The sequence below is a fragment of the Anolis sagrei genome, chromosome 3, assembly GCF_037176765.1.
Source record: "Anolis sagrei isolate rAnoSag1 chromosome 3, rAnoSag1.mat, whole genome shotgun sequence".
Classification (NCBI taxonomy): Eukaryota; Metazoa; Chordata; class Lepidosauria; order Squamata; family Dactyloidae; genus Anolis; species Anolis sagrei.
The window spans coordinates 217245022-217268210 of NC_090023.1; the positions used below are offsets into that span (position 1 = coordinate 217245022).

Below are 23189 nucleotides of genomic sequence, written 5' to 3' on the forward strand. Positions count from 1 at the left end.
AAGGGTGGCTTGTGTTTTCTCTCTTTTCCCAAAAGAAGAGAAGTACAGACAGGATACGTGGTTCCCAACTTTACATCCACCAGGTGTTTTGGACTTCAGTTCCCACAATCCCTATCAGCTTGTATGCTAGCTGGGGTTTCTGGTAGTTGAAGTCCAAAACACCTGGAGATCCAAAGGTTGAGAACCATTGCCTTTAGATGAAAAGACTCCTAGAAGTTGGAACTCTTTCAAACTACATATCCAACATAAGAACTAAACGTAAAGGACCACCAAAGTTGCCCAAAGCTGCAGATGATGAAGCCAACTGTCCTTTCCTATATTTCTATAGAGCTTCAAAATCCTAAAGATTTGCTCAGCAGCTGTACGTTCACTGTTTCAACAAATCATGTAATGCAGTGGTTCTCAACCTTCCTAACTCTGTGACCCCTTTATATAGTTCCTCATATTGTGATGACCCCCAACCCTAAAATTATTTTCGTTGCTACTTCATAACTGGAATTTTGCTCTGTTATGAATCATCATGTAAATATCTGATAGCTAGGATGTATTTTCATTCTCTGGACCTTGGGAATTGTAGTTGCTGGGATTTATAGTTCACCTACAATCAAAGAACATTCTGAACTCCACCAGAGATGGAAATGACCCAAACTTGGCACACAGAACGCCCATGACCAGCAAAAAAATAATGAAAGGGTTAGGTGAGCATTGGCCTTGAGTTTGGGAGTTGTAGTTCACTTATCTCCAGAAAGCACTGTGGACTCAAACAATAGATCTGGACTAAACTTGGCACGAATACTCAATATGCCCAAATGTGAACACTACTGAAGTTTGGGGAAAATAGACCTTGACCTTTGGGAGTTGTCATTACTGGGATTTATAGTTCACCTACAATCAAAGACTATTCTGAACTCCACCAATGATAGAATTGGGCCAGACTTCCCACACAGAACTCCCATGACCAGCAGAAAATACTGTGTATCCTGAAAAAATAAATAGATCCAACAGAAAAAATTAAACCAGGACACGCTCTAGCAAAAGTTAGACAAACACAAAAATGACTGTGGCTGTCTAACTTTGGACAAAGCAAAAGGCAAAAGGATTCATTGGAAAAAGAAATAATACTCAGTGAAGAGAAAGGAGATGAAGGAAAGCCATAACTCATGAGTTTACAAGACCTAAGCAGGGTTGTTGGAGGATTTGCAGCAAAGATAAAGGTGCATTACAACAGCAAAGTTTTTTTTAATTATAGCACATGCTTCTCAGACACAGGATGTTTGTGTTAACGCTAATGCCAGTTTGCAAATGTTGTTATAATTATTGTATATGCATGTAAGCATTAACATAATTGTTACCACTTGAACTTTTTGCAATTAGTTCTCCTCTGACTTGACTGTTTACAATTCCTATCCTTCTTAAGATCATGTGCATACATATGTGCTAACACAGGATCGTTTTTTGAATCTCAAGAGGTAAAGTCTAGTTCACAAAATCTTGTGCCACAGTAACATAGTTAGCCTTTAAGATGTCCAGAGGACACTATCAGATAAATATTTCTTCCTAAAAAGCAGAAGCCACACTATGGAGAAGGGAGAGCAAGGTGGTTAGTGAATACTGGGGCAAGTATGGAAGTGTAAAGCCACATAAGATGGACTGCCTTCCAAAGTAGAGCTTATTATAATCTAATTAGTAAAAGTAAGGGTGGAGCCAAGTTAACAAGATGGATAGTACCATGAGTTCTATCAGCTTCTTATGGTGCTTCCACACAGCCATATAACCCAGAATTATCAAGGCAAATAATCCACAATACCTGCTTTGAACTGGATTATCTGAGCCCACCCTGCCATATAACCTAGTTCAATGTGGATTTTATACAGCTGTGTGGAAGGGGCCTAGGTGAGAAAAATTAAGACGGTTGTAGTATGAGGCATCTGCTGCCAGATACGTTGGGTCTTAGGAGATAAAGGACCCAGATTTCAGAGTTTGTAGCTCTGGGACTATTTTTTGTGATCATCTTCTATAATGTGGTACCCTCTAAATGTGCTGGACTGCAACTTCTATCTACTGTTACTCCAACCTGGATGATGGTGGAAAATATAGTGCAGCACAACCCTGAAATGTGAAAAGATTTCCCATGGATGAAGGCAAATTGATTTCTTCTTAATTAATGAAGATAACTGGTCTCATTTCACCATTTTGAAAGAAACAGAAGGAAACCAGAATGTAATATCAATTGAAGAAGGGTCTAAAACACAGTTTCCTACATCACTAATTTGTGGTCAGAAACCTTTAGTATTATCTCCTCTGGGGAAAAAAAAATACTACATACAATGTTTTCTTGCATTGTGTCTGACAGGCCAAAATTTACCATGTTTACATTGTATTCAGCCTAATGCACTTTGTGCCTCCTAGTCATTATAAGCAGGATCTGAACGCTCAGAAGATATAATTTCAGTGTACTATATGGCAATACATCACTCATTTCATTTAGACCCAGAGCCCCTCAACATTTAAGGAAATACTAAAGATGGGACAAAGAGGCACAATAAAAACCAAGAACCTTTCCAGTCCTCACAAGCTGCTAGAGTTGGGAAAAAAACTGAAGACATCTGTCCTTAAAGGAACTACTTCAGATTTGGTGTCATACTTTCTGTCTCTATTTCTAAATCAATGTGTGTCTGTCTCTACATTTCCACCATCACCACTGGTGCATAATAGTCTATATTGTAATACTGAGGCATTATGAATGAGGGGCAAAGTTGGGGAGTGTACAGACTTGTCTATGGGATTATCTTCTCTACCAGAGGAGCCCCTGGAGCTTTGCCCCACAGGATTAAAACCCAAGGCAGTATGTTCTAGCATCGCTTAAGGCCAAGACCTAAAGTGGTTGGAAACCCAACCCTAGTAACTTATTATTCCAGACTGAATTGGAAGGGCCCTATTCATCATTTTAAAATCCACAGAAAATGCCGAACACAGTATACAAATGCTCTGGAGACACAATAAAGTATATGCCCCAGTGGTTTCTGCTTCTGGCATACATTCTGAAGAAGTAGATTCCATCTTTTTCCTATTGTTATCTATACAGCGAGATATATAAGACAGGGTGTGTTGGGAGTTTAGATGTTTACTTTGGAGTAGATGAGCATACAGCACATCTATTATTTGTACCCCCAGCCCCAAATGGATTGAGCTGCATTGATTCTCAAGTGGGATGGTAATAATAATAACAATAAGAATGGTTCCTTCATTTATTTCTACCTCTCCAAAATTCAGATTTTCATATGAATTACCCTTTATGCAGTCAAGCCCAAATATCATCCAGGGAAAGAAGAGCAGAGCTGTAATAAATCAAATTGAACATATACCTCTGTGCAACTGGGAGCCTTTGGCAAGGAGACAGGAGGAATTAAGGGCAGATTGTGTGCTTTTAAAATTATACTTGTCAGCTTGATCAGCAAAGTGTTGTGTAACCATGAGCCCCCACAGGTTGGCACCAGGGTACTGCTTGAAAGAGTGGGTGGCAGGCTTTAAATCTAGTGCCAAGGGCCTACCGTGTCTGGGCTAGGACTCTCCACTGTGTAATCCTTTAAAAAAAAAAAAAAAAAGAAGCACATCAAAAAGCCACATTTCCATCAGTCTAGTTTCCAAAAGCTACAGAATGGAACTGACAAAGCTAAATCTAATCATTTTTCATTTTTTGTCTCTTTTTCAAAAGCAGCAAACATTCATCCATCCAACCATGGATATATCACTACTTTCATGTAGAGAGTCATGTTTAGCCAGCATGACCTGATCAGAGTACAGTATAACCTCTTATAAACAATAGTTTCAAATCTAAGGGACTCAAGTTGTCTTGAGTTCCACTCTTGGGGGAAAAGTAGAATATAAACAAAGGGGCAGACTGAATTCCTACCACCTGTTGAAGAATGAAGAAGCTTCCCCAAGAAATTCCTACTAAGTCAAAATATATTTTCTAGGGACTAAGAAATACTTCTAAATAACATGCATTATATCACACAGTTAGTCAATAAACAGAGCACCATGACCACTTTGCATCATCAGTAGACAGAACAACAGGGATAATCAGCTTACTTATTGGATCTGTCTCTAAGATGTAAGATGCAACTGACCTCAGACCACAAAACATAAAAATGATACCCTGCAACTGGTAGGAGACCCTCAGCCACTCAAAAAGTTAAAAACATACCTCCACCCTCAAATGGACCATTGAATGATGTGCAAGACAAAAATGTGAAGAAGCACATACAAAAATATCTGATCTAAATAGTATACGTTTAATTTATCATGATGAGATGAAATAGAAAAGCAAAAAGGTTGGGGATACTGAAGTCTTCCGCACATTTCTGAGTTGCAGATCCCAGCAGCTCTAGCCAGCATGGCTAATAGCTGGGAATTATGGTAATTATTTCCCCCGGTGGCGCAATGGGTTAAACCCTTGTGCCAGCAGAACTGCTGTCTGACAGGTCAGCGTTTCGAATCCGGGGAGAGCACGGATAAGCTCCCTCTGTCAGCTCCAGCTCCCCATGCGGGGACATGAGAGAAGCCTCCCACAAGGATGGTAAAACATCAAACATCCAGGTGTCCCCTGAGCAACTTCCTTGCAGACAGTCAATTCTCTCACACCAGAAGCTTGCAGTTTCTCAAGTTGCTCCTGACACGGAAAAAGGCAGTTACAGACTAGCACCACTGTCATACTACTTTTTGGGATCCATGGATGCTAAGAAGAAAGGTGTTCTCCAACCAGTCTTCAGAACACATACCACCTTAAGCTTGATAGCAGAGTTTCATATGTCATATTTATACTGTAAGGTAATTTATTATCCTCTGCTATTCACTTGCCAAGAATTGGAACAGGCTGCGGAACATGTGGGCCTCCAGATGTTGATGCACTGCAACTCCCTCGCCAGCATAGCCAGTGATGAAAGGTAATGGGGATTACAATCCAACAACATCTGGAAACCCACAAACTCTTCACTTCTCCCACTGCTGCTTCCCAGACGGTGCCAACATATAAGCATCAATCATATCTTCAGCAATGCAAGCATACCAAACAAACTCAAGTAAGGGAATAAATGGTTAGAAACGCCCAGGTCATATCAACCAGGCAAAGACATTAACAACTTGTCTGGACTGAATGTTGACCTACGTCCTAAAATGCTTTTCAGTCTCCTTATTGGCCCTTTGGTAACCCCTATTAGACCGAATGCTTTGGTTTTGGTCGTGCCAGGAGCGACTTGAAGAACTGCAAGTCGCTTCTGGTGTGAGAGAATTGGCCGTCTGTAAGGACGTTGCCCAGGGGACGCCCAGATGTTTTGATGTTTTACTATCCTTGTGGGAGGCTTCTCTCGTGTCCCCGCATGAGGAGCTGGAGCTGATAGAGGGAGCTCATCTGCACTCTCCCCGGATTCGAACCTGCAACCTGTCGGTCTTCAATCCTGTCAGCACTGGGGTTTAACCCACTGCGCCACCAGGGGCTCCAATGCTGAAACAGTACTAGAGTGCATGTTGCCAGTCTGTCACTGAGATATTGTTGCTTTCCAACACCACATCCTTCATCCCATGATCAGTATAACAACCCAGATGGGAAAACTTAGATCTTGGGAGGACAGATGGGGAGCCCTTACGTCACTCTTCACCACAGCAGCTATTCACCAAATTTTAGAGGGCAGCTGCATCTCTATTCCTATCTCTATTCCCTAATTGTCTATAGTGAGTGCAGTCTTTATGTATGTGCTCCACACACGTGAAAGTATGCTGTCAAGTCCTCCCTGGCCCCAGATTTTTAGGCACTCAGATAATTCAGCTTATAGAAGGAGTCTGCTGTAGTCTGTCATGCCTGCAGCCTAGACTTTTAATACTGCCCCCCTCCATGGTTGATTTTTCTAATGACTTGCAAGAGAACGTGCAAGAAACAAATAGAGGAACTCCAACTGGAAATTCGGGTTCTGTGGTGATGCCTATCCACACCAAATAGTGTGTGAGTGTTAAATATGCAGGGCCTGCTTGAAGCAAAAGTCTGTGAAGGACTGGTTATACTGGTAATTCAGAACGTAGCTCCAGCACAATCTAAACTATAATGGACAGCCATTCGGTATTATATTACCACACCTGAAACCACCTAGGGTCATTCCTCTTTCCCATGCAACTAAACGACACTTCCATTTAAGCCCATATGCGAGTAGCACTGTATCTTATGGATCAATATCCTTTACCCTGACCTCAGAGCATCCTCTAGAGCCCAGAATTAGCAGCCATCAAATGATTCGAAAACAAATGTGTTCTCCATTACAGAAATGCTACATTACATACATATATGCATGCAAGATGATACAAGGAGCTACTTTCAACTTCAAAGATCATACCAAATGAACATTTCAGCCCTCCAGGTAGGATTCCACAGTACATCAAAGCGTGCTAGGATACAAGGATACTTAAGCAAAATGACAGAATGTGACAATTTGGTTGAAAAATATTTCCCATAGTTTCCCCCCATGATGTGGTGTGGTATCACAAGCTCCAAGATTTGGGCCAAATCCTTTTAGAGTAAGAAAAGCAAAAAAAAGAACAAAAAGAGGGAACTTAGTAAATCAGGAGGCTTGTTTAAAAACATTTCCCCCATTCAGTCGGATCACAACTCCCAACACTTAGTAAAGATAGAAACAGCACTCTTCCATCAATACCAGTAAGTCTTGTACTTCTAGTCTGAGAGAAGAGGTAGGAATCCTGCAACTGGGTTTTCTCTGGTGAAAAATACCTCAGTTGAGTGTGGAGGAAGGTATGTCAATAGACAAAAATAAATTGGAGCAAAGGGCAGGAGAAAAGGTCTCTGGGCCACAGAGGCTGCTAAAAGGGTAAATGTGAGAGGCTGACAGCTTGAGAGGAAAAGGCCTCTCCACACTCTCAGAAAATACAACAATGCCTAGTGTGGTGAACCTCCAGGGATGTGCCCTCTTCACACACCATTCCCATCACTGCACTCCAACTTGCCAAGTTCTTGGCACCCCCATTCTGAAAACCTGTGAAGTCACCAGGAAAGTTCAGCATCACCTGCCTGGTCATACACCTTTCAGTGGAAATTCTCTGCTCTCCCTGGCATTGGCTGGTTGTTTCTCCAAAGCAGAAGGTGCCCACTTTGCCAAAACAAGATCTCGCCTGTTTAGTCCCCCCCCCCCCCAAATTTCCAAGAAGACCAACTTGTCCTGTGAACAGAGTGTTACCCAGCATCCTTGCCAACCATCTCAAAGGGAAAGGGAGGGGTGAGATGGTGAATCCAGAGGGGAGAAAAAAACACAAAGGCAACCAAGAGAGACTTCTTTCTCTCCAAGACGACATTCAATGGTGCATCCACACTGTAGAATAAATTCAATTTGACTCCACGTTAATTGATATGGCTTAATTCTATAAAATTATATGAGTTGCAGTTTACAAGGTCTTGAGTATTATCTCCCAAAGAGTGCTGTTGCCTCAGCAATCTACAAGACCCATGATTCCATAGCAGTTTAAAGTGGTGTCAAACTGCATTGATTCTACAGTGTAGAAGCATCCCAAGTCAGATCTTCACTCTGGAGACCATGCGGCCTTTGTATCCAGAGCGGCTCCTTAACATGGCAGACCCACTCCCCCTTCAGATCCCATCCCTGCTGTCTCCCAAAGCCCCATGGATGGAAGAGGCCACTGAAGAGCCCCCTCCACCTTCTCCCTCTCATTCATCACCATCTCCAAAGCCTTTCTATGCAACCCGGGATTCCCGGATCTGCCCAAACTTGGTCTGAGTGTGCAAAGCCACCGGGAGACCTACCTGGGGAGAACTCCTGGGTCTTGCTGTTGGGCACAGGGGGTTGAGGGTGCCAGGCCGCAGGGGATGGCCAGAGATCAGTACATGCCTGCCCTCGGGCACCTCACTCCAACCCAGCCATGGCAAGAGCCCGGAAAAAAAGTTCAAAATGAAAATAATACAAAGACAGCCGGGCTCTGGGCTGCAACTGGACTGGGCAGAAGCAGAGATCGGCCTAGCCAGGACTGAACAGCAACAGCCAGAGGAAACAGGAAGGCTCTGATGGAGGAAAGGAGGAGGAAGCCCGTCCTTTGTTTGCCAGGTTTTCCCCGAACAATGGCTGCTCCTGCTCCTGCTGCTGCTGTCTCAGGCCTTCTGTGGGGGTATGGAGGAGGCTTGGCTGTTGCACACACGCTCAGCGTACACACACGCAGGCGCACACACATACACACACCTCCCTGAGCCTTTCAGAAAGGGGCCCAGAAGCTCCAGAGGAGGAGGAGAGAGGAAGAGGAGGAGGAGGAAGAGGAGAAGGAGGCCCTCCCCCTTTCCTCCCTCCCTCTTCCCCTTCTCCGCCTCTCCAGGGGCTGCTCTGATCGCATGAAAGAGGGAGGGACCTACCATGCCCAAGCTGAGAAAAACAAAAGAGGGAGAGAGAGAGAGAAAGAGAGACTCAGACAGAAAGAGGTAAATCCCAGAGAGGGGAGGGAAGGGGGGTGCAAGGCAGCCAGAAAGGCTTTAAAGGGGAGGCAATGATGCCATCATTAAAGCCTAGGGAGTGGGGCAAGGAGACTTCCTCTCCAAAGCAGTCAGGGCTGCCTTGGATTAACATGATGAGAAAGAAAAGGCTCTCACAGGGAAGGAAGTAGCAGTCAGGGCTTCTTCCAGCTTAGAAGAAACTCTTGGGCGGCACAACAGAAGCCTCCCATCTCCTAGCCTGGAAGCAGGATGGAGGGAGGTTCCATCTGATTCGTGCCAGGTCCCGCAAATTGCCTTCAGTACAATCCCTTGGTGTCCAGATCGTTGAAATTCAATCAAATGGGTGGGGAGTGAGGGTGCCAAACAACTTGGGGAGTGTGTGCTTCTTGGAAGAAGTTTCTTGAAAGAAAGGTGCAATTGTAAAAACAGGTCCTAGCAAGCAGCCCCCACTGAGTTTGTTAAGCAGGAGTTACTTCCAAGTAAACATACACTGAATCTGGATGGAACTGGTATTGTGCCACCAGTTTAACAACAAGAAATAACACTACTAAGAAGTCAGGGAAATGCATTGAATTGGTATTTAAACTACTCCACACCTACTTGTTAAAAATGGAGGAGAGCAAAAGCACGCCTTTCCACAATGAGTCATGTTTGAAGATCTTAGGATAAGTTGGAAGTATATTGGTGTTAAGGCACTGGACTATCCTAGACCCATCCACCTGAAAGGAGCCCCTGGTGGCGCAGTGGGTTAAACCCCTGTGCCGGCAGGACTGAAGACCGATAGGTCGCAAGTTCAAATCTGGGGAGAGTGCAGATGAGCTCCCTCTATCAGCTCCAGCTCCTCATGCAGGGACACAAGAGAAGCCCCCCACAAGGATGATAACATCAAAACATCCCCTGGGAAACATCCTTACAGACCGCCAATTCTCTCACACCAGAAGTGACTTGCAGTTTCTCAAGTCACTCCTGACACAACCAAATCCAGCTGAAAATGATTCTCACAAGACCCGGGATTTGGCTTCTCTTTGTAAGGAACTCACACACACACCTTCCATGTAGTTGCCTTGAATCCCATTCTGGGATTCCAATATATAAAAAAAATGTGGAAGGGTTGAGTCTATGACACATTGTGATGGCTAAAACAATAGAAGTTAATTTGTATCTTGACTTGGCACAGTCAGCCTTGAAAGATGACAGCCAGAATTGCCACCTTCCTCCTCATCCCAACGGAACCTTACAACAGAAATTCAACTAAAGCAGTATGGTGTTCCTGAGATGGTGGAAGTATTATTATTTTACATGTAATGCACTGTCAGGAAAAAAAATACAAACTTAGTCCAGGGCTCAGCCTTAAAATATACCATATAAAAATGGCTTTCAATACATGCTTAACATCTTTCCTTCTCTGTCGAAAAATCATAAATATCATGAAACTTAATTGCAGATTTGTAACCTCTAAGCATACTTGAGCCTTCTTTGCACCTCTCATTATTGATATCGGGCTGATCTATAGCAGTGGTTCCCAACCTTTTGTTGACCAGGGACCACTTTACCAGGGACCACTCTCCAAAATTAGTACCAAAAGGGTTATGAATAAGTTTTTGGTCAACTTTAGATTCGGTTTGGTTATTTGGAGTGCTGATTCATAAAATTACATTGGATAGACCACATTAGCTCTAGTTCCTAACCTTTTTTGACCAGGGACAACTTGACCAGTGACCACTTTGACTAGGGACCACTCTCCAACATTAGTACCAAAAAACTTACAAATCGGTTTTTGGTCAACTTTAGATTCGGTTTGGTTATTGGAGGTGCTGATTCAGAAAATTGCATTGGATAGACAACATCAGCTTTGATACAGAACATATGCCATCCAGTAGTCACCATCTGCTCACCCACAGAAAATCATATTTAATAAGCCTTGGCACTATACAAGAGTTTTGAGAGATTAGTCGCCATCATTGCAACAGTGTAGTAACCGTGAGGCACAGACCATATTTTAGTTCTTGTGGACCACTGGTTGGGAACCAATGATCTATATAATTGATCTTTCTGAAATATTTATATGGTCTTGGTTGAAGACAAATCTCTCCTTTGCCATCCACCCCATATGCTAGCAGAGCCATCTTAAGATATACAGGGTTAGTCAAAATGCATAGGCCAATAAGCCATTCAATTGAATGGCTTATTGGCCTATGCATTTTGACTAACCCTGTATAAAGTTTGCAAATATAGTTCCCAACAGATGAGATGCTTTTCAAAACCTGAACCTTTCCACAACATACCGTAGCATCCAAAATCAACAAAACATATTGGGCCATACAAAAATGCACAAAACATGCCATGTAAACTTTCAAAGCTCCACTGGCTTCTTCAATAGGCTAAGGTATTAAAATAATACAGGAGAAGGAAAAACATATTTGTCATAAGCCAACATTTACATTAGTCTTATAAGATGCCACAGCATCTGTCTACTGCCATTCTTAATTCTGGAATATTCCGAAATAAGCTACTGTACATGTAACTACTCCAGCAAATGAGTGGGACTTGTGGTGGTGGATCACCTCTTGAGGACCCTGTTTTATTTTGTGAAACCATGCAAACTTCTTATAACTATAGTCTGGTGCCACTGCTGTTGCTGGTGTTTTTAATTCTCCAACAAAGCAGAGCATTTTTGTGATAGATAGATAGATACCATAGTGGGATAAGCCATGATGATAGAAACTACAGAATGAAGCTCTTCCTTTTAGTGGTAAGAGCACCCAGCAGAGCTAATGTGCACCCATTTACAGCTGCAGATTCATTACTGTCCAGAAAATTGGGTTGTTGTTGCAAAATAACTAATTTCTAGATTGAGCCACAAGACTTCAGAACAGCAGAGGCGATGCTTTTAGCATGCACAGCCAACATGTACTGGAAAAACTGAACCAGGGAAGGTCTCATTCACAACAGATGTTGGGACTGGAAATCAATTACATTTAGAAAGCCCGATACTCATCTAAGCAGGTAAGAAAACGAAGGAAGAAGCCTGCAGGAGAACTGACTCTGCATAGTTTGAGTAACTGCGTTTTTATCTGCAGCTTGAAAGGCTACACATCTGTTTTCTTTTTCATAAAAGGAGCTGGGGGGTTGGATTTTGTGCTGAAATACTGCATCTCAAACACGCTCTTCAGCCAAGTGCTGTGTGAAAGAATGCCACTGGGACAAACCATTGCTCTGCTTTAGGGTGAAGTCTAGCAATAGGCATGGTTCTAATTATCAGGATCTAAGCTACAGAATTCAAGCCACAAATTTCCCAAGACTTTGAGAGAATAGTCAAAGGATGGAAGGACAAGGCCAGGCTTGCATTGTCCATGCATCATATCCTGTCTCCAAGAAGGACCAGCTCAAAATGTGCTGACTAGAGAAAGTCTAGACCAGGCCTGGGCAAACTTGGGCCCTCCAGGTGTTTTGGACTCCAACTCCCACAATTCCTAACAGCCTCAGGCCCTTTCCTTTTCCCCCTCAGCCATATAAATTGCACTGAGTGATCCTCTTCTATTATGATACAGAGCATTTTAGTGCTAGTCTGGTTTTCTGGACTCCTGAAACAGGGAGACATCTTTTCTGCCAAATTGGTTCGATGCAATAAGAGAAAGAATAGGCAGGGAAATGTTGTATTAAGAAACCATTTTAAAAAAACCCACAGCTGTTGTTAAATTCATGAACCTGTGCTTCTTTCCATAAGTGGTCTACCGTCTTCCTAATATAACACAAGGCAGCATTAGACTTTCTTCCCCTAACTGCTTCTGAACCATTACATGTGCCAAGGAAGGCAGAACAGATGCGGCATTAGCATCCATCTCCAGATGCAAGGGATGATTCTGACTCTGACTGAAAAGTCCTCTAACCAATTGGGTTTTGCAGGGAGGATTTGTTACACGTCATATCACAGCACCTTCATGGCTTCTGGCAGAAACACCGTAGCAGCAGATCTGTCATTTGGCATGGCCAGCTGCTACAGCTCTAGTGATGACGTCTGGGAAGTGCTGGCCCTATTATGTTCATGACTGCATCAGAGGCTTGTGAGTCATACCCAAAACGCTGGGCATCAGATGGTATGTCAGAACAGTGAATGGTCAGAGAACCATAAGGGGAGATTATAGAAGTTTTTCAGGTAAACCCAAAGTTTGGTAACAACAACATCATAAGAAGCAAAAGAACGCAAATCTTTGCTGTTAATCCCTTTCTACAGAGTCCATCTCTTGTGCAATTAGTGGCCTTCACAGGAACAGTTCTAACAAATCATTTCAAGGCCAAGGAAGTGCACAAACCGGGTAACTGAGTATCTGTATAAGCAGGTGTTCATAAGTATTTCATTAATTTAGCCACCAAAGTTCACTTATTGCCACCCAAAAAAGAGAGCTTCAGCACCTGGCAACAACTGTAAGATATTTTTGAGGAGTGCAGAAAACCTGCTGTTATCACACCTATGCTATGTGCTCTTTCGGTATTATGTCCAGAGGAAGGCAACTAAAATGATCAAGGGTTTGGAGAACAAGCCCTATGAGAAGTGGCTGAAAGAGCTGGGCATGTTTAGCCTAGAGAAGGTTGAGACATGATGGCCATTCATTCATGGTTTGTTTGTTTTTTCAAATTATAATCCGGCTCACCAACAGTTTGAGGGACTGTGACCTGGCCCTCTGTTTAAAAAGTTTGAAGACCCCTGATCAAGGGGGAACAACCCCTATGAGGAGCGGCTTAAAGAGCTGGGCATGCTTAGCCTGAAGCAGAGAAGGTTGAGAGGAGACATGATGGTCATGTATAAATATGTGAGAGGAAGTCATGGGCAGGAGGGAGCAAACTTGTTTTCTGCTGTCCTGGGGATTAGGACATGGAACAATGACATCGAACTACAAGAAAGGAGATTCCATCTGAACATTAGAAAGAACTTCCTGACTGTGAGAGCTGTTCAGCAGTGGAACTCTCTGCCCTGGAGTGTGATAGAGGCTCCTTCTTTGGAGACTTTTAAACAGAGGCTGGCTGACCATCTGTTGGGGGTGCTCTGAATGCAATTTTCCTGCTTCTTGGCAGGGGGTTGGACTGGATGGCCCACAAGGTCTCTTCCAACTCTATGATTCTATTACTGTGCTGAGAAAAATATCGAAACCTGTGCTTCTCAAGGCAGCGATACTAACAATTTCACCACAAAACTTTTTGCCACATATGTGGGGAAAGGAAAAGCCAGATGTTTATACTGGATTCGGGAAAGATTCTAGGGATCACATTACAATCATACAATGGATAATGGAGTACACCAAAGAATTTCTAAAGGAAATCAGCTTTATAGATTATAGAAAAGCCTTTAATTGTGCAGATCATGAAAAAATGATGACGTGCTTTAAAAGAAATTGGAGTGCCACAACATTTGATTGTCCTGATGCATAATCTATATTTAAAACAAGAGGCCACTGTAAGAATATGCAGGAAGGTAACAGTTTCCTATTGGCAAAGGGCTCAGACAAAGCGGCATTTTATTACCCTATCACTTTAATTTATATGAAGAAAATAGCACATAGAAAGACTTGGAGGAAGGATATGCAAAAACTGGAGGAAGAAAGATCAACACTAAAATGTGAAGATGCAACTATACTGTGCTTTTAAGTTCTTTCCACTGGCTGACCCTAAGGTGAACCTATCACAAGGATTTATTCAGAGGGGGTTTTCCTTCCTCTAAGAAAGAGAGAAATGTGACTTGCCCAAGGTCAGCCAGTGGGTTTCGATAGCTGAGCAGGGATTATAACTCCGATCTTCAGAGTCATCATAGTCTAGTACTCAAACTATACCAGCCTGGCTCACCTGACACCATACTACTAACAGCAAAAAAGAAAAAAATTGAATGACTATAGAGAAAATTCAAGGGAGAAAGTGAAAAGCATAGGATGCTGTGAGTTTTCCAGGCTGTATGGCCATGTTCCAGAAGCATTCTCTCCTGACATTTCACCCACATCTATGACAGGCATCCTCAAAGGTTGTGAGATCTGTTGAAAACTAGGTGAGACCATTCAATGCTAATCAAGGTGGTCAAGATTCACACTTGTCTCAAGCAGACAAGAGTTCTTTCTCCCACCCTGGACATTCCACAGATATATAAACCTCACTTGCCTAGTTTCAAACAAACCTCACAACCTCTGAGGATGCCTCACATAGATGTGGGTGAAACGTCAGGAGACAATGCTTCTGGAGCACAGCCATACAGCCCAGAAAACTCACAGCAACCCAGTGATTCCGGCCATGAATGCCTTTGACAACAGATTGGAAAAGCGTGATTACAGTTGAACATTAAGAAAGCAAAATAATGATAACAGAGGATTTACATAACTTTAAGGTGAATCACGGAGATGCTGAAATACTCAAATACTTTCCATTCTTTGGTTCATAAATCAAAAGAGACACTGTAGTCGAGAAATAAAGAGGAAGACTATGACTTGGAAAGGCAAACTTTGAAGGGGCTAGGGAAGATCCTCAACTGTAAAGATGTATCACTACTCAAGATTGTCCATGTCATCATATTCCTGAATTCTATGTATTGGTGTGAAATCTGGACAGTGAAGAAAGCTGGCAGGAAGAGAATCATACTTTGGGCGTATCATGAAATAAACCTACATCTATGAAAGTACAAGGGAGTAGAAAAAGAAGAAGACTACATCACAGATAGAAAGATTTCATCAAGGAAGTCACAGTCTCGAACTTTCAGGGCCTGAGCAGGACTGTTGATAACAAAGTGCCATGGATGTTTCTCATGCAAAGAGATACCATAAGTTGAAGATAACCTGACAGTGGTTAGCAACAATCAGCACTTTCCCTCAGTGTACCAGAGACCAGTACTATATTTGTGACCATTGCCTACAATCATTTCTTTCATTCCTAAAAATGACAGAAGTTGGTAACTGCAGAGTCTTGCTTATCCAACATAAACGGGCCGGCAGAACATTGAAAAAGCAAAAATTTTGGATAATAAGGAGGGATTAAGGAATAGCCTATGAAATGTTGCATTACGTTATGATTGTACAAATTAAGCACAAAACAAATCATGTTTTACAGCAAATCGACAGAAAAAGCAGTTCAATACATGATAATGTAATGTAACAATTACTATATTTACAAATTTAGCACCAAAACATTGCAATGTATTGAAACAGCTGTGAATCCAAGTGGGAGGCAGATGTGCTAGTAATACAGAATGTTGGATGAGCGAAGGTTGGATAAGCGAGACTCTACTCTCGTTCCATGAAACATAATCCCTTGCTGGAATTGGCTAATCTTACTAAACAAGGAAAAATACTATTGTAAAATTGTTCATTTGCTATTTGTTTTATAATCTTTAGTTGGGATAAGCAACTTTCTGTCCTTCAGATGTTTTCAAACCATGACTCCTATAAACCATACTGGCCCGACTGTATGGGAATTGTAATCCAAAACATCCAGAGCAATGGTCTTCAAACTAAGGGCCGAGGGCTGAATATGGCCCTCCAAGGTCATTTACCCAGCCCTCGCTCAGGATCAACCTAAGTCTGAAATGACTTGAAAGCACACAACAACAACAACAATCCTATCTCAACAGCCATAAGCAGGCCCACACTTCCCATTAAAATACTAATAACTTTATATTTGTTAAAATTGTTCTTCATTTGAATTATTGTATTGTTTTTAAATGGTTTTTGCACTACAAATAAGATATGTGCAGTGTGCATAGGAATTCATTAATGGGGGTTTTTTTCCAAATTATAATCTGGCCCTCCAACAGTTTGAGGGACTGTGACCTGGCCCTCTGTTTAAAAAGTTTGAGGACTCCTGATCTAGAGAGCACCAGGTTGCTTTCTGTCTTACTGAGGGGCTATTTTTTTTAAAGGAACCAGTTCCTAACTTATAATTTTGGGATCAGTGACTGCATTTTAAGCAACATAGATCAATGTACTGCATGTTTCACTTATCTGACATAAACAGGCCGGCAGAATGTTGAATAAACAAAAATGTCGGATAATACAGAGTCTCCTACTCTAGAACATGGCCATATAGCCCGAAAAAACCCACAAGAACTGAGTGATTCCAGCCATGAAAGTCTTTGAGAATACAGAGTCTCCTACTGTTACCGATGGGTAACAGTAGGAGACTCTGTATTCTCAAAGGCTTTCATGGCTGGAATCACTCAGTTCTTGTGGGTTTTTTCGGGCTATATGGCCATGTTCTAGAGTAGGAGACTCTGTATTATCCGACATTTTTGTTTATCCGACATTCTGCCAGCCTGTTTATGTCAGATAAATGAAACATGCAGTACATTGACAGCTAGAATACTAACAACAAGAACTCAAAAGGTAAAGGCAAGACAACGGTTCAGGGCTAGAGAAGCCCAGCAGGAAGTGCCTGGATGCAGAAGAAGAGCATGGAAATCACAAAGGGAAGGAGGGAGAATGTTTCCAGTCCTGCCTCTTTTCCCCCTTTCTTCTCTCCTCTTCCTCCTCGTGTTGCCCTTTTCACTTATTGGGTATGGAAGGAGAGTTGGGGAGTGCTCCTTTAATTGAAGGGAAAATGCTAGAGGAAAAGGGCGGTGTTGGATAAAAGCGTTGGATAAGATGGAATGTCAGATAAGCAGAGGTCAGATAAGTGAGACTCTACTATACTTTCCTTTTCCCAAATCCCTAGATCAGGCATGGGCCAACTTGGGCCCTCCGGGTATTTTGGACTCCCACCATTCCTAGCAGCCTCAGGCCCCTTCCTTTCCCCCCTCAGCCGCTTAAGGGGAAAGGAAGGGACCTGAGGCTGTTAGGAATGGTGAGAGTTAGAGTCCAAAAGACCTGGACGGATGACAAGTTTGCCCATGCCAGTCCTAGATGGAACATATATTTAACAATCTTTGGGAAAAGGAAGATAAGCCCTGCATGTGCATTCAACTGCATCATATTCCCATCCTCGCATACCCTTCTAGAGGCATCCTATCAGTAGACCTGGCTTCAAACTACAAGAAAGGAGATTCCATCTGAACATTAGGAAGAACTTATTTACTGTGAGAGCCGTTCAGCAGTGGAACTCTCTGACCCGGAGTGTGGTGAAGGCTCCTCCTTTGGAAGCTTTTAAACAGAGGCTGGATGGCCATCTGTCGGGGGTGCTTTGAATGCAATATTCCTGCTTCTTGGCAGGGGGTTGGACTGGATGGCCCACAAGGTTTCTTCCAACTCTATAACTCTATCCTATGACCTCTCTTGCAACGTATTCTCAGCTTCAGACATAGTTCACAGGAAATGGTTCAAAGAGATCTAGCACCAACAGCAGGTTCTAATGAAAAAAACCAATTATAAATGCACTGGTTGAGTACTGAGGATTCGGATATGACTGGCAGAAGATCCATTCATTGGCCCTCTTCCTTTCTCTCTGTTCTGTAATGAGAAGCAGAGTACAAGAAACAGCCCCCATATCTATCCTCCCCCCCCCTCCCCATCACACACACACACACATCCACCTCTTACACCTGCAGCTCTCTTTTTAGCTTGAGTCTTAATTCACCAGCCCTTTTACTGTGCAGCTAGCACTGGGGCTGTGGGAGCCATAAATCACTGGGGAACTGAGCTTTATGGCCATTGATCCAACCACGTGGGTGTGGGTGCCACAGACAGAGAGCTCCCCCCCCCCCCCCGCGGCTTTGTTAGGGGAGAGATGGCTAGCTATCCAGGATTGCAAAATATGCTCTTTTCTTTTTCTCCTTTTGTTAAATCAGGAGACCTAATGGATTCGGACATCTTTAGGAACATGGAGCACACGGGTTGGGCTTAATTCCAGGCCATGCGTGGAGGACTCTAGTCTCAAAAGTGGGGTTCTTGGCTCCCTCTCAGGAAAGCACCAAAGAAGGTCCAAATATAGGACTGCCTACCAAATGATCAAACCCGCCTGCCGATACATCCTAGTATATTCTATGGGTGGATACAATATGAGTTCTCGTGAAGAGGGGCTGAATTACCACCCCGCTCTTTAAGGCAGGTGGTCTAGTCTGTGATTTGTTGAAAGAAAAAAGCAGGGGGGGGGGGAGGAGAAATCTCTGTTCATTGGAAAGGCCACAGCTGAGCAGGTGTTTCCTGTCACTTGTTACAGGCAGTAAAATGCTTCCTTCAGACCCTCTTGAAATGGCCCCTTTACCTTCCCCTTCCAGCCCCAGTTCTGCAAGCAAAGACCCCAGGGCCAAGGCTAAGGTTAAGGTGGCTGGGCCTTGGAAGCAGTTCCTAATATAGAGCCCCCCCTTTCTTTAAATGTATGGCCTTGTCTGGGAGTGGTGGCATAGACGCTAATTAAATAAATGAAATATGGAGAAGAATAGACAGCAGGCCCCAGATCTTTGTGCCTGAACCCATTTTTTGGTTCTGGAACCGTTGGAGTCTCATCTACTACAACAGCGTTTCTCAACCTGGGGGTCATAATGGAGTGTCAAAGGAGTCGCCAAAGACCATCCGAAAACACAGCATTTTCTGTTGGTCATGCGGGTTCTGGGAAGTTTGGCCCCATTCTGTCGTTGATGGGGTTCAGAACACTCTTTGATTATAGCCGAACTATAAATCCCAGTAACTACAACTCCCAAATGTCAAGGTCTATTTCTTCCAAACTCCATCTATGTTCATATTTGGGCGTATTGAGTGATTGTGCCAAGTTTGGTCCAGATCCATCATTGTTTGAGTCCACAGTGCTCTCTGGATGAAGGTGAACTACAACTTCCAAACTCAAGGTCAATGTCCACCAAACCCTTCCAGTATTTTCTGTTGGTCATGGGAGTTCTGTGTGCCAAATTTGGTTCAATTCCATCATTGGTAGAATTCAGAATGCTCTTTGATTGTAGGTGAACTATAAATCCCAGCAACTACAATTCCCAAATGACAAAATCAATCCCCTCCACGCCACTAGAATTCAAATTTGGGTGTATTGGGTATTTGTGCGAAATGTGGTCCAGTGAATGAAAATACATTCTTCATATCAGATATTTACATTACAATTAAGAAAAGTAGCAAAACTGCAATTTTATGGTTGGGGGTCACCACAACACGACCTATATTAAGGGGCATTAGGAAGGTTGAGAACCACTGTACGATAGTTTACTCAATTACCAAAGTCACACACAAATTCTTAGATATTGGAAACATTGGGATGAAAAAGAGGAGGGCAGTTCTTTGTTTTTCCTTCAAAGGTTGGCCCATTCCTGTAAGGAGGAGCCTGGAGCAATTGCTCCAACTGAACCATTGACAATCTGGTCCTGCCTAGAGGCAAAGGATTTTACTCCTTTTGTCACTCTTGATCAGTGAGGCTTCCAAACAGCTTTCCGCCATCAAAGAAACCCTTACACCATATTCCCAGGGCCCTCAGGAGATGGTGCTCTGGGTGATGGTGCTGAGCACTCCCCTTCCCCATCTGCCACATGAGATTGCATGCTTCCTTTTCTAGCAGGCCCCCAGAGCTACAAACAGCTTTAACTCCAGGTGGACTTTATTGTGGAGTGGGGCATACAACAATTCAATGTATATCCAAGATAGCTGGAATGATACTTTTCCTAGCAAGCTACCCACAAAAGGAATTGCTATCAAACCTTTTCACTGCCCTGCAGTTCTTAGTCAGATGGAACACATAGTTCCGTATATACTTACTCGAGTATAAGCAGAGTTTTTCAGCCCTTTTTCAAGGCTGAAAAAGCCCCCCTCTGCTTATACTCGAGTCAAAGTTATCTATTATTTTACTCTGTTCTTCTTATTATTTTTATTACATTTATTATTTTACTCTACTTATATTATTATTATTATTATTATTATTATCATCATCATCATCATCATCATTACACTAGCCGTCCCCTGCCATGAGTTGCTGTGGCCCACAACGCATGGGGGTTCTGTGTGAGAGGTTTGGCCCAATTCTATCGTTGGTGAGGTTCAGAATGCTCTGAATGACAAGATGTATTTTCCCCAAACTCCACTAGTGTTCACATTTGTGCATATTAAGTGTTTGTGCCAAGTTTGGTCCAGATCCATCATTGTTTGAGTCCACAGTGCTTTCTGGATGTAGGTCAACTACCACTCCAAAACTCAAGATCAATGCCTACCAAACCCTTCCAGTATTTTCTGTTGGTCATGGGAGTTCTGTGTGCCAAGTTTGGTTCAATTTCATTGTGGTGGTGTTCAGAATGCTCTTTGATTATAGGTGAACTTTAAATTCACCTATAGGTGAACTACAACTCCCAAATGACAAAATCAACCTCCAACCCAACCCTATCAGTATTCAAATGTGGGCATATTGGTTATTTGTGCAAAATTTGGTCCAGTGAATGAAAATACATGTTGCATATTGGATATTTGCATTACAATTCATAACAGTAACAAAATTACAGTTATGAAGTAGCAACTAAAATAATTTTATGGTTGGGGGTCACCGCAACATGAGGGACTGTATTCAGCGGTCGTGGCATTAGTAAGGTTGAGAACCACTGATGTAGAAGCTGTATTTTCCAATATATCTGACTCCTATTCATGCAGTACTATGTCACTCCACACCCCTTTGCAACATTCCAGTTTAGTGGCTTTGCCCATCATTTTTGCATTTCGTTCACTTTCTGGTTTCTTGTTACTACTATATATGTCCTCGCAATGTAACCATGATCATTTTTGTGTGTGATATGAGGCACCAGAAAGGGGAGGGGGCAAGGTATAGAACAGCTGTATAGAGCATGGCTCTTCTTCAGCCCACTTGACATCAACAGCAGAAGAGAAGGCTCAGACCCGCCCACAAGGATGGAGGCAGTTCTCCCCTATGCCTGCGATATACTGGCTATCAAGGCTGTGGAAGTAAGTGACATAAGATCCAGCACATGGGAGCTTAGATAAAAGACCAGAGAAGAAAGGAACTCAACAGTCATGGAGCTCTACAGAAACCTAACTTTGGGGAAAGGTTTCCCTCACAGGGTGACATCTTACAGCTTTCCAATCATCTCCTTTTCGTGTCACACAATTTCGCCAGTGATTCCAAAGAATGACACACACAACAACGTTTCATAGTACCTTTGCAAGAACTGAACTGCTTATCATGTTTGTCAAATATACCACTCCATGCTACCTAGGAGTTGTTTGCAGGTAGCTTGTTATAGAATTGTCTAGTTTTTTGAGAGAGCTAAGTCTCTCCTCCCAATACACAAATCCACATGCAACCTATTTGGAGGATCTCAGAAGGAGCTGTGCTCTCCATGCATCTGAAAGAAGTGTGACATTTGATGGCAGGTAAATTTCACCAGTGTTGAAATATGATTTTTCCAGAATACAACTAATTGTGTGAATGGGCAATTACACCCCTTTGTAATCATCAAGGCATGGCACTATACAGTAAACAATCTGGGGAAGCTTTAAGAAAACCCATAGGAGGAATGGAAGATGTCGAAGCCTGCAGGAACCTAGGGAGGATTAATAAAAGTAAAAGGAAGGTTCTTAGGTTGTTTTCTGTTGCCCTGGAGACTAGGATGTGGAATAATGCCTTCAAACTACAGGAAAGGAGATTCCACTTGAACATTAGGAAGAACTTCCTAACTGTGAAAGCTGTTCAGCAGTGGAACTCTCTGCCCCAAAGTATGGTGGATGTTGGAGCATGCAAGGAATCGGTTAGTGTGTGTGTGTCAACTGTAAAATAAGATGTATGAAGCTGATTGGTCGGGCAATGCCCTGAGATGTCTGAGCCTGGGACTTTTGGATAGGGTTACATTTTTGTTCAGGCTTGAGCTATGCAGGTGCTGTGAGGAAAAAGTGAGAAGCAGAGAGAGACAGATTTTGGAGTATGCTCTTGCTTCATGATCTGATGAAAGAATTTATCCACATGGACAAAGAAAGACCATTTTAAATCTCTCATAAAAGGACATTATGTGAGTTGATGCAACGGATCGCATTGTACATATGTTTTTTTCTGAACTAAGAAGAGTAAACTACTTGTTCTTTACTGTTCACCTGTGTGGCCTATTTTCTTTCTCTGGCAAGGCAGTGTGTGATCTTATCAAACGTGATCTACACATGGTTTATTTTACATTGCACCACAGTGGAGGCTTCTTCTTTGGAGGCTTTTAAGCAAAGGCTGGATGGCCATCTGTTGGGGTGCTTTGAATGCAATTTTCCTGCTTGGCAGAGGGTTGGACTGGATGGCCCATGAAGTCTCTTCCAACTCTATGATTCTGTGGTTCTAGGTCACAAGTGATGGCAAAACAGTGCACATGTCAGTGTTCCCTGAGTCAGAAAAGTTATTTTTAGATTACAACTCCCAGAATAACCACTGGATTCTATTCCAAGCTCTGGTTGCTCCTCTTTCGTATGTTAAAAAGGACTTTAATGTAGTGAAGTTGAAACTGTTGCTGCTTAAATTGAGGAGGAAATGAACAATTTACCTGTTTGAAATCAGGTAAAATGTTCACCTCCCATTTTAATAACATTGGATGCAGTTTCCCCTGTTGAACACAATTCCCTTTTGCAACAAGCAAATTTTAATCAGTTTTACAAAGTTTCTAAACGACTATAGTGCAAAGAAAGAATTGTGAGGCCAAATTCTACAGTAGCAAAATTCAGCAGAGCACTTTGGCAGTTGGTTTTGTATTTGTTGCTGAACTCTTGCGTGCATGCAGTTTCTGGATCCCAAGCTAGTTGGAAAGTGTTATCTGCCACCG

The 23189-nt window shown here is 42.7% G+C and overlaps 1 protein-coding gene across 5 annotated transcripts in view; it reads right to left on the bottom strand.

Annotated features, from left to right (window-relative positions):
- The window catches only part of LDB1 (LIM domain binding 1), a 92191-nt gene that overhangs the window by 37628 nt on the left and 31374 nt on the right, over window positions 1–23189 (bottom strand). The window contains exon 1 of one of the 5 annotated variants that reach the window (XM_060768240.2): window positions 7820–7914. The exons of the other annotated variants lie outside the window; for them this stretch is intronic. The gene's annotated coding sequence lies outside the window, so the exon portion shown is untranslated. Of the gene's footprint in view, window positions 1–7819; window positions 7915–23189 lie in introns of those variants that run through there. 5 annotated transcript variants of the gene reach the window in all.